The sequence below is a fragment of the Acomys minous genome, assembly GCF_964271855.1.
Source record: "Acomys minous genome assembly, chromosome: 3".
NCBI classification, from domain to species: domain Eukaryota; kingdom Metazoa; phylum Chordata; class Mammalia; order Rodentia; family Muridae; genus Acomys; species Acomys minous.
The window spans coordinates 119,006,100-119,018,636 of NC_140485.1; the positions used below are offsets into that span (position 1 = coordinate 119,006,100).

At 43.3% G+C, this 12,537-nt stretch overlaps 1 protein-coding gene across 6 annotated transcripts in view; it reads right to left on the reverse strand.

Moving 5' to 3' along the window:
• The window catches only part of BCLAF1 (BCL2 associated transcription factor 1), a 31,510-nt gene extending 20,029 nt beyond the window's left edge, over window positions 1-11,481 (reverse strand). Inside the window, exons 1-2 of one of the 6 annotated variants that reach the window (XR_014778112.1) lie at window positions 9,511-11,481; window positions 3,040-3,100 (exon numbers count right to left, since the gene is read on the reverse strand). The gene's annotated coding sequence lies outside the window, so the exon portion shown is untranslated. Of the gene's footprint in view, window positions 1-3,039; window positions 3,101-9,104; window positions 9,124-9,510 lie in introns of those variants that run through there. The other 5 variants (XM_084776269.1, XM_084776268.1, XM_084776267.1 and 2 more) reach the window with 5 other exon arrangements.
• Between the last annotated feature and the right edge of the window lie 1,056 nt (window positions 11,482-12,537).

Below are 12,537 nucleotides of genomic sequence, written 5' to 3' on the forward strand. Positions count from 1 at the left end.
AGTACTTAGCCAACACAATATGAACTCAGTGGTATTTCTATAAACTCTACAGTATAGACTTTTTGTCTCATTTTGCTTTGTTTGGCGTTTTTTTGGGGGGTGGTTAATAGTCTTTTGCTTGTGCATTTTGTTCTGTGTTTTTGTGGGAGTTATTCTGTGTTTCTTGTTTTTGTTAGTTTTAAGAAGAGAAGAAAATGCTGGGCACAGTGGTGCACACCTGTAATCCTAGCACTTGAGGAGGCAGAGGCAGGCAGATCTCTGAGTTCAAAGCCAGCCTGCTCTACAAAGTAAGTCCAGGACAGCCAGAGCTGTTACACAGAGAACCCTGTCTTTAAAAACAAACAAACAAAAAATAAACAAAGATAGGAAGCAAGGAAGGAAAAGAAGTGGGAAGAATCTGGAAGAAATTAAGAGGAGTAAAACATAATATACTGTATAAAAATACACAAAATATACTCTAAGAGAAATTTTTAAATTAAAAAAAGAAAGCAACAAACACTGGTTGTTCTTCTAATGGACTGGGGTTCAATGTCTAGCACCCACATAGCTAAAAACCATCCAGAACTTCTATAACAGGGAATCCAACAAATGTGCAACCAGCACCAATACACATAACAGAAAGAAAAAAACCTGACACAATCCTTAGAAACAAATTAACTAGGAAACTCACCAAGCTGTTATTACAGTGCTTTATGGATTTAAGAAGGCACTAAACTGTTTATATACACAAAAGCCTCAACTTGCACCATATAGTTTCCTGTAGACTAAAGGTCACGAAACACCTTAACAGCTTTGGAACTTACAGGACCATGTCAAGTTCCCCTTGTATTTTGGTGGTAGGAAAGGGCAAAAAGCTGGGTGTGGTGGCACCCAGGGAGCCACAGCACTCAGGGAGGCACAGGCAGGTGGATCTCTGTGAGTTCGAGGCCAGCCTTGTCTGCAAAACAAGTTCAGGACAGCTAAGGCTACACAGAGAAACCCTGTCTTTTGGGGTGTGGGGGGGGCAGGTAAACAATAAAAAACTTGCTAACAAAAGCTGCTCACCTGAGATTAGCATCATGCTGTTAAGTGGCTATTCATACACAGGAGCTTACAACGGTAGTTATGAAATTATTGTAGTATGACTAGAGTTAACGAAGTCACTATTTAACACTGCATCTGTACACTTGTTTATATTTTAATAACAAACCTGTCCGTTGTATCCATAAATTTTAACTTGTAAATAATTTTATGGTGATAAAGTATTACCTACATATTTACATTCAAGTGATCTTTTTCATTTTTTCAATTATTTCTAAATCATACAGTCTATAATTTTTTCCAAACTGCTACCAATTTTTTAAGCCATCATATAGCTAGCCCAGATGGCAGGCCTGCACTCTTAAGTTACTCAGAAGGCTGAAACAAAAGTATCTCAAATTGAAAGCCTACCCAAGCTAACATGAGTTCAGGACCAGCCTGGGCTACTTAGTAAGACCTAGTATCCAGAAAAGGAGGAGGAGAGGAGGAGGGGAGGAGGAGGAAGAGGGAGGGACGGAGGGATGGAGGGAGGGAAGGGGGGTATATGAGTATGAGCGTGCTGTGTAGTAGGACACTTGCTTAACAAGCATTAGGTTGTAGACTCAATCCTTAGAGTTTGGAATTGCCTAGCATGCACCAGGTAAGGAGTTTGTTTCCCGGCACTTACAGAGGGCAGGAAAAACTAAAAATAAGTTGATTTATTTACATTTTTATGTGTATGGATGATGTGCCTATACAGGTAGCCACATGCATGCCTGGTGCCAGGTGAGGTCTTCCAGAGATAGTGTTACAGTAGTTATGAGCTGCCATGTGGGTACTGGAAACGGAACCCATATCCTCTGGAAGAGCATTTAACTGCTGAGCCATCTCTCTAGCCCCAACTTCTTAGTTTTGGTATATGATATGTGGGTCAAAATCAGACAACTTTATGAAGTTTATGAAGAGTTGGTTCCCCCTTCCTCCATTCAGGGGTCTGAACTGGGGTTACAAGGCTTGCACAGCAAGTGTTTTTACTGCTAAGCCATCTTCGCCAGCCTCAAAGTTCAATGTTAGTCAAGGGCCAATTGTGTAACTTTCCGAATTTGTAACTTATTAGTCAAAATAAGTAATCATGTCCATAAAACTCAATGCATTAATCTTAGAAAAGCCTGTGGTTTTCATATATTTAAATTTTAATGCTCATTAAATAATGTTGTAGGTACTTGAATATTTAGCTTGTTGTTATAAAATAGTACTAAAGCACATTAGAGAAGATAATAAGCCAAGTAGGATGGTCTTTAACACAATACTCAGAACGCAGAAGCTGGGGGACCCTTGTAAGTTCATGGCTGGCCTAGTCTACATAGTGAGTTCTAGGACGGCCAGGACTATCCCAAGTAAAAAGCTGCAAGGTTTTAACCTGGGCATGATAAAGAAAGGATTGCAGGGCTGGAGAGGTGGCTCAGTGGGTAAGAGCACTGATGGTTCTTTCAGAGGTCCTGAGTTCAATTCCCAGCAACCACATGGTGGCTCACAACCATCTATAATGTGATTTGATGCCCTCTTCTGCAGATAAGGCAATCATAAACAATAATTAATTATTTATTTATTTATTTAATAGGAAATAAAAAGAAAAAAGGAAGAGAGAGGGATTGTCATCTCACTGAGGTTGTTCTCAGGTTACAGAACGAGACCTTGTCTCAAAAGGGAGTGCTGGTGGTTTCCTTTTGTTTTTAAATAGCATTCTGTGTCCCGAGTCTTAAAAAGGTAATATACAATGGGAGAACGGAAAAATATTTTTCTTAAAACAAACTCAAAGTGTGAGTTTACAGAAGATCTCACACACACACACACAACCCTCAAAAAACACTAGGGCTGGACCTAGGCAGGGCCTTGTGCATATGAGGCAAGCACCCTATTTCTTGAGCTGCATCTCCACGGACAGTTCACAACACTCACATCACTTCATTTGATTTAGGTTGGCAGTCAATTTTCTCAATTAAGTCAAAATAAAACCTAGAGGACATGAATGTCGTTTACCTTGGGCTTTATGCAGGATCCAAAAGTCAGTGATGTCTTTAAGGTACTGCCAAGATTCGACCTGTGGAGAATGTTATGGGAAATTAAACTCTAAAATTCAAATTCCTAGCAAAGATTAAAGAAGGAGGGGGTGTGAGTTTATGGTAAACAGACAAACACAGGTTGTAATACAGACATTGGGTGTGGTATTGAATTAAGTAGCCCAAACTCATCTCCACTTTGACCTCTAGGCATGTACCTTGCCTGACTTGGGGAAACAGTAAACTTTTGATCAGAACTGTTTAACTAAGGTGATCATAGTGGGAAATAATCCTAGCATTTATTTACCAAGCTAAGCAGTAGGTGACTTTGATGTTAGCCTGAGCTGTGTCAGCTGACAGAAGCCAGGGATGTGGCTCATTGGTTAAGAGCACTGGCTGCTATTACAATGCTCAATTCCCAGAACCCAAATGGTGGCTCACAACCAGTTCTAAGAGGCCTGACACCCTCTTTTGGCTTCCCAAAACACCAAGCAGGAACCTGGTGCAGACCTACATGCAGACAAAACATAATAATTAAGCTAACAACAATACCTATAATCCACAAATTAGAGCAAGAAGGCAAGAGACTCAGTTTAGATTCATCCTCAGTTAACACCGTGAGTTCCAGGCCCCAGGCCACATGAGACCCCACACCACCTAACCCTGAGTTAAAAAAGCAAAGCAAAACAAAAGCCTTCTAGTCACAATGCCGCGGAACATCATATAACTGATACCTGAATTCTAACTGTAGTCACCTGACCTGTAGGGAACAAATGTCAATCCATCAGAAAACCCCAAAATAGTTAACATCATCTTTGCATATGAAAACAGTATAACCTATAAGTAGCCTGTAATGAATATTCATAATGCTGTATTCTCTTAACATCTACAATAGCTTAATGCTCTGCTTACTTTCTTAAAAACTTCTTATTTCAAACTTACTTTTAAAAATTCCTTCAACTGCAACCACAGTAACAAAGCATTCTTACACAAGTATCTGATTAACCATGTAAGAAAGACAGCAATGGCAATAGGGGATTAATTATATTCTTAAGTTAATTAACCATTACCATGTAAATATATTTAATGTTATTCAGTTATCAATACTTTAAAAAGTTACAACTTTGCAAATAATATTCAAAGATCAGTTATATACAAAGATTAAAAACCACTCGAACAGAAATTCAAGACACACAGCTGACATTAAGTTTGCACTCAAAGTATTCATAAAATAAAAAATCCATGACTCATTCCGTAATTATCAAATTTTAAAATGTTATTTTGGAACTACAAAGAAATAGTAAAATCAAATGGGTCAATCAATAAATAGCATCCCTTCAACTGGGGATTTTTTTGTTGTTTTGTTTTTCAAAATAGGGTTTCTCTATGTAACAGCCCTGGCTGTCTTGGACTCACTTTATAGACCAGGCTGGCCACAGACTCAGAGATCCGCCTGCCTCTGCCTCCCAAGTGCTGGGATTAAAGGCGTGTGCCTAGTGACACCACAACCTCAAGTGGGCTATGGTACAAATATAAATGTAACCCTAAAGTTTGTACAAGCTTAGTTGTGTGTGTGTTTGTTTTTGAGGTTTTTTTGTTTTTGTTTTTGTTTTTGTTTTTGTTTTGGTTTGGTTTGGTTTGGTTTTTGGAGACAAGGTTTCTCTGTGTAGCCTTCATTGTCCTGGACTCACTTTGTAGACCAGGATGGCCTCGAACTCCGCCTGCCTTTCTGTCTCTGCCTCCAAGAGTGCTGGGACTACAGGCGGCAAAAAAGCTAACTTCCCAACTTAGTGTTCTGTTAAAACTTTATCCTGGTGCTAGGGAGATGGCTGAGTTTTAAATACTTGCTGCACTTCACTGGAGTTTAGATCCCAAGACCCATGTAATAAGTTATATGTGGTGGTGATGCACACGGTCATCTGAAAGCTGGGAGGCAGAGATAGGAGGAGCCCCAGGAGATCACGGCAAATATACCTGAAGAATTGGTGAAGTCTAAGTTCAGTAAGAGACCCTATCTCAAAAAATAAAGGTAGAGTGCAAAACACCAAATGTCAACCTCAAATCTACACCTATACAAACACAGATGTGCACAGCCATACTCACCCACACACTACATGAAAAATTTTATTCTGATCTAGAAGATAACTGATTTCACCCACATAGAAATAAGAATTTCAGCTAATACTTGGCCTAAACATTTCCAAATAGATAATTTTAAGCTGCATATTCCTAAGAATCAACTGCCAAGCCTCTTAACTCCAAGTCATGATTTTTAAGGTCCAAGAAAATAAACACTAAAAAGAGGTAACTGAGGGAAAAATAGGCTGTAGGCTACTAAAACCAATGACCATATATGCTTGATCAGATGTATCCAAGAGTCCACACCAACTACAGTATGTGATACAATGGTCAGTATCAAAGATCACAATGCCAAGGTTGCACATGTGAACTCCAAGCAACAGGACAGAAGAGTTTTAAGACTCAGGACAGCCTGAGTTATATAAGGGAAGGGGGGGGGGACATCAAACAATGACAATTACCACACTGGGGAGGGAGGGAGAGAGAGTGAGTGTGTATGTGTGTGTGTGTGCACACGCGCATTTCTTTGTGTAAAACCCCTCTCAATTGAGACTCGGGGCTACTTCCTTACATCTACTGTGTCGGTGCATAGGAGGTATGGCCCGAGCTCAAGCTTGCAATAAATAAAGACTTTCTTGTGATTGCATTTGGACTAGGCTCTTAGGTGGTCTGTTGGGGGTCTCTCATGATTTGAGCTTAACAACATGTAGAAACAGAACACATTAAACAGCATCTATAGGCCAGAGGAAATAAATAATGTCTTTCTTATGTGTGATGTATGCCTATGTATATAAGCAGGTGTAAGGCCCAAGTCTGACATCAGAGTCTTCTTCAACTGCTTCTCCAGGGACCTCACTACCCTTTAGATTGAACAAGCCTCCCCCAACTCCCATCTCTACTCCCTAGTGCTGAGTTTCAGGCCTGGATGTTCAGGTGCATGTTAGGGTCCAAACCCAGGTCCCCACATCTGCAGCAAGCAATATACCCAACAGGGCCAGCTCCCCAACCCTCTGACTCTCATGGGAATCTCTAGGTGTATGAGGAGAGTTTTAATGATCTGATCTACATTTTAGGGTGGCTGCTGTGTATAGGAGAAAAGAGAACAAGGGGGGCAAACTGAACAGTTCAAAGTTACCTAGGCAAGATGGTAGCAAAGAAAGAAAGGACAGAGATCTAGAATTTGGTTTCAATTTATATATAAACATTCATGTATTTGTTGGGAGTATCGAATATAAAACAAGGAATATGGAAGTAAGAAAAACTGAAGACTCCCCAACACTCAGGACGCAGACACAAGGGCATTTCAACAAGTTCAAGGCCAGCTCATCTATAGAGCAAGTTTGTAGATTAGCTAGGGCTATTCAATTTAGACCCATCTCAAAAAAAAAACAAACAAACAAAAAAAAACTAACCTAAGATGAAGCTACTCAAAGTAGATTCTTTGGCTTACAATTGCAAACATATTTAAGCCATATATTCATTTAGCATATTGGGATCCAAATTTAAAGCAAATTACTGAAAATCACAGCTTTTAAAATCTTAAAGATACATAATGCTCAAGTGTATTGGGTTAAAATCAAAGCTCACTCATTAAATGACAACTCAACACTTCAAGCTTTAATTTCCACAGGTATAAAACATGGTATTTATTACAGTTCTACGGTTAAATAAGTACAGAAGGTTAAGCTTACCTACTGGCACATGGTGTGTGCTCAGGCATTATAACGTCATCCTTGTTTGCTACAGGTTTTCTACAGGCTACCTATAAATTTATGTCAAACTATTTGTCTATTTAAGACTAATCCTGTTTTCAATACAGCAATAACAAGTATTCTATAAGTCATTCCAGAATGCTTAATAATGTTTACAGTTTGATTTAAAATGTATCACAAATGAACAAAAGACAGAATTCTGAAAATTAGTAATCATAAATCACCAGAACATGAAGTTCATTTAATTATCTTACCTTTTTGTTTATTTGGTTTTTTGAGACAGGGTCTCTCTACAGTGCCCTGGCTATCCAGGAATTCACTTTGTGCACAAGCTGGCTTCAAGCCCAAAGATCCTCCCTCGTGCTTGCTGCTGATTAAAGGTTTGAGCCATTACATCAGGCTTACCTTACTATTTTACTTTTGTACTAAAAACTTTCCATAACTAAAAGCAAAATCGATTAGTCACCAACTTTCAGTTTGCTCCAGCTACTTATAAATGGACTAAGGCACTACAGCACATTCTAAACCAAGTTGTGTTGCTCCCTGGCTTCTGTGGCCTCAAGTTTCACACCTCTGGGGCCCCATCTACAAAACTGGAGAAAACGCTTGTAACTCAAAGGTGATACTCAGTATTTTTTTTAGAATGTTTAAGAAGCCAGGTACCAATAATGCACAAACCCATATTCCCAGCTTCAGCCACAATTACTACCCAGAGACACACTCAATGGTCTTCCTGAGTCTCTCATTAACCTCCCCCCCCCCCATGAAAGTTAAACAGATTCAGCTGGTGGATAGTAGTCAACCAATGGTTTCAAATACAGCTCCTGGAATTCCCAAAGATCTGCATACAGCTGAAGACACTTTCTTCACTTCTACATCATAATCTAGTGCAGTTTAGTTTGCTCCCCACATTAAATCTTCAAGGAGACGCAAGCCTAACTAATCACTGAGCAGTGCTTTTTCCAGGTGGCCTTCAAGTCCAAAATTTAACTATTGTTTCCTGAGACAAAAGTCAGCTGTGGGCGTCCCAGCAGGCGCGAAACCCTGCGGTTAATTGGGTATGGTGGCTGAAGCCTGTTACTCCAACCCTGCGAACCTCAGTCGTTTACTATTGAACTTCGTTAGAGACTTACTTCCCCATCACACAAAAAATGAAAATATACTGCTTAAGTCTTTCCTCCGTAAAGGTCCTTTATTACCTCACAGCACCCCAACTATCCCAGTGAGAGCTAATCTAGAATGCAGATTCTGAGTAGGGGCAAGAAATTATGTTCTGCGTTTTCCTTTTAATATAAATCAAATATAAAAGCTGTAGCAACAGGATATAAGTCTGAAATGACTGACGATTTTCAATCAGTTTTACGCACATTTGCTTTCAATTTCGATCCTTTTTTTCTTTTTCAATTCTAAGAGGAAATAAAAATTACAGCAGGGAATGAAGGCGCACGCCTTTAATTCCGACACTTGGGAGGCAGAGGCAGGCAAGAGGATCTCTGTGAGTACGAGGCCAGCGTGGTCTCCAAAGCGAATCCACGACACAGAGAAATCATGTCTCTAAATAAAAAAACTGCCGCCAATTTGGGATACAGAGACCAAATACTCTGGCCACTCCCCAGGCCAAGAAAACAAATCTTACAACTAAGCAGGGTCCCGAGGTAGTGATGCAACTATTATCCCACCACTCCCGAAGCCACAGCAGGAGATTAGCTGCCGAGCACGTCGTGGCCAGCACTGGGAGGCTTACAAACTCATCTTCCTCACCCATTTACCACCACCAGTTGCCGCTGCCAATGTCCTGAGTAGACAGCTCTCTAGCGAGTGCCAACTCTCACCAGCGCTTTGTGTATTAGCTGAGAGGAAAGTCCTTCTCAGACGCAGCCGTTATGACCTGAATCCCACGCTAGAAAACAGTAACTACGCACCGACTACTAAGAGTGAAGAGTGAGCCATCTTAGATCTAAAACAAGTGTGAGTTGCTAGGGAACCGAAACGAGAAACTTTCCCGCCAACACCCTGGTGCCGGGCGGGCGCCTCGAAATCAGGAGCCTCCATCTCGGTTAAGTTAAAGCCGGCTTAAATCGACGTGTACGCCGGAGGCGAGACACGCAGGCAGCCTAGACCGCAAAGCACAGAGCGGCTGACCCGCCCGCCCGCTCGCATAAACTTCGTTAACAGGTCACCGTTATCTCACCCGGGCCCCAAAAGCCAGGCCGAGAAGAAGACACCTCCCCGGAGGCCAACGACAGGCCCTTACCAAGCCCACACACGCGGCCGCGTTGCCATAGGCAGGGAAAGAAAGGGGAAGAGAGCGCGCATGCGCAGAGCCCTGCCTGCGCCGGGAGCGCGCCCGAGCGGGTGGGGGAAGGGCGGGAGAGAGGCACGCGCAGGCCTCACGGTTCCCTCGGACCCGGGTCAGCCACACGGCCCGGCCAGGGCGCCGTTCGCCCGGCTCACCATCCCCCCCGCCCCCCGAGGGCCACGGCGCTTTAAGAGCCCGAGGACTAACTGATGGCGAAACGCACAAATAACGGCACGGGGCCGGGCGTGGGGGGGGGGGGGGTCTCCCTTACTCGCCGCCCGCCTGTCAAGAGTTAACAACAACCAACCGTGCTATCTTCCCGGGCTCCTCTGAATCACCTGAGTGCAGCGCAAGGCCTTACCTGACACGGCGATGCACGGTTCTCGGCGTTCACCTCCGTGGTAGCTACACGGCGGCCATTTCCCGACTCCAGAAGGAGAGGAAAACCATAGAGGTAGCCTCGACGCGCTAACTCGGCTCCGTCACTTCCGGCTTGGGGCGTGGCCTCCAGAGCCCTGAGGCCCCGCCCACCCTTCCGCCTAGGCGCGGCCCTGGAACCGCTGTCGGGACGTCGCCCGAGGCCTTCTGGGAAGTTGCGTGGCGGATCTCGCGCAAGCGTGTTGACGGGCGAAAGCGCGGGGCAGGTTCTCCGCCTGGGCGCCCGTTTCCGCCCGGGACTCGGCTTCGTTTTAAGGGGAACCCGGGCTTCTTGACTGTCGCTCCCACTTTTTAACTTCACCCAGCGGGCCTGGGTCTTTCTGGGCCTGCGGGGGAAGGGCCGGGAACGCTACGACGCAGCTCTTGTTTGCCGACGCCATCTGCTTCCGCCCGGAAGCTACGCGTTTCTCAGACGCCTAACTCGACCGTTAAAGGGTTAAACGCACTTGCTTGGAAACCGGTCCTGAGACTTGCTCAGTCGGTCTGGGCGTTTGCGTTATGGGATGGCTCCTAACTTCCAGACGCTAAAGCCTGTCACCCGAGGCTTTCTCAAGGTGGCTTGGGCGTGAAAGTGAAAGAGGCAAAGCTTTAAGTCTGTGCCGGATCCGGAAAACGCACGCCATAACTCAATCTGCCAGATCAGATTATAAATAAAGCAAGCCATGCTTGATTTGAAACCAAAAAAAAAACAAAAAACCTTTAAGCATATTTACTTGCTGTTCTTATCAAAGTGGGGCTACTCACGGGACTAAAACCATTATTACTTTGATGTTAAATTCCTTGAAGGATTTCAAAGTTGAAATTAGCAGCCTGTCACTTAAGTTCAGCTTCTGAGTTTGATTCTGATATTTAACCCTGTCCGGGGCAGCCTGTCCTCACAATCCCAGTCACCAGCTTAAAGTGGAAGTACCCGATTTTCCTGGGATGCATCGTGGTTTTGGTTGTGTTTTAATTGGGCAATCTGCTCCTCATCCAGCCCCGACTCCCAAGGTGAAAGCTGGGACCTGTGGTATACACTGGACACTGACTAGTCCAAAACATTTAGTAAGCAGGAGCTCAGAAACGTTGTCAAGTGAACTATCCTTAAAAAGGCAACACAGTTCTCCCATTTCATATTGAGACAGCGGATGCTAATAGGGTCAAAACCTGGTCACATTGCAGCAATTAAGTCCTGTGCATGTTGAAAGTCATCTTTTCATCTGAGGCAATATGATTTGGGGAGGGGTCAAGGGATGCTGGGGATTGAACCCAGGGCCTGCCTGACGCTTGCAACACTATCAACCACAGAAGCACACCTTCCAGCCCTAACTTTAAATAAATCGATATGCTATCCAAATGGAAGACACTGGAACATACAGAATAATGAACTGAGGCCCTGTGTGGAGGAGCTCAGCAGGTCAAGGAACTTGCTGCCAAACCTTACACAACCTGAGGTCAATCCCTGAGACCACGTGGTGGAAGTGTAACAGGGCCCAAGACCTTAGCACAACTGACTCCATGATAGAAGTCATAAAACTCGGCCCAAAGATAGCACCACATGCCAAAAGGAAAACGAAGACCTAGTCCATCAAAATCTGTAGCTCAGGGAAAGTCTCTGTTTGCACTGCCTTTGCTTTTTGGCTTCTGTAGTTCCGATTCTGGCTAATGGTTCTTGTTAACTGAACCATGTGAACCCAGGGTATGGTTCTTGTGCTTAAAAGCTCACCCTGAGACAGGCTGCAGGCTACAGTGGAATCCTGAACAACCAGCTGATAAGACTTCCTTACAACCAGTCTCCTCTACCGCATGCCCCACAACAGGAGAGAGCAGATTGCTAAACGCTGTCCTCTGACCTCCACAGGAGCTGTACCACATACCCATCCATAGACTATGCACACAATAAACAGATAATTTTTAAAGAAAAAGTTTGGTTTGATATGTAATACCTTTTTTTTTTTATTTAAACCAAGCTTCAAGGTTCCTCTTTAGATACTATTTTGGACATTCATTCTATTATTTGACTTTATTTTTCAAAACCTAAAATGGCACCATTATCACTCCATTCTCTGTACTCAATCCAGTTCCTGTGAAAATGATGGATATACTGAAAACAGCACAGGAGGAAAAATCCAAATGGAAATTTGGGCATCTCGTAAAAATATAAAAGTATTCCAAGAAGAAATATGGATTGTAAAGTTGGCAACCTTACTAATATACAAGTAAATGCTGTAATATTTTATGACTAATAAATTAGCGAATGTTAGCTTATAGTGTCTGCTCATTCGCTGCACAGCAGGTTTGTAGAAAACCTGAGTTCCATAAGATTGTCTCAAAAAAATAAAAATAAAAATCAACCTCGTCTATGGAGTCACCATTGATACTGACAAACCCTAATAATAATTTTCTTAGGATATGAACCACCTCGATTGACCTTATGAGAATAGCCCTGAGCTAGGACTATGACTCAGGGTTAGAGCACTTGCCTAATACGTTCCGGTCCCTAGATTTGATCCCCAGGATGGAGATGGGAAGGTGTCCGTCCCTGCACACTTAGAGACAGATCTATAGGAGTCAGCTTAAATACACGAGAGATTTACTGAAGCCTGTATCTAGGCGTTATTAGGAGTCTCTAGAGTGGCAGACTTAGAGAGTGATTGTGTGTAGAAAGGGGAGGCATTAAAGTGACTTACAGCCAGCCTCTCGTCCACCTCATTCAGCCAGGGCTGGCTGTGAACAGAGAGTCCAAGAATCCAGAAGTTGCTCAGTCTATGAGGCTGGAAGGCTCATCTTGTCTTCAGTAGACGCTGGAATCCTGAAGAAGTCGGCTCTAATGCCAGTGGAGGAATGGGCTTGCCAGAGAGAGAGAGAGAGAGAGAGAGAGAGAGAGAGAGAGAGAGAGAGAGAGAGAGAGAGAAGGGGGGGAGGGAGGGAGGGAGAGAGACAGAGACAGAGACAGAGACAGAGAGAGAAA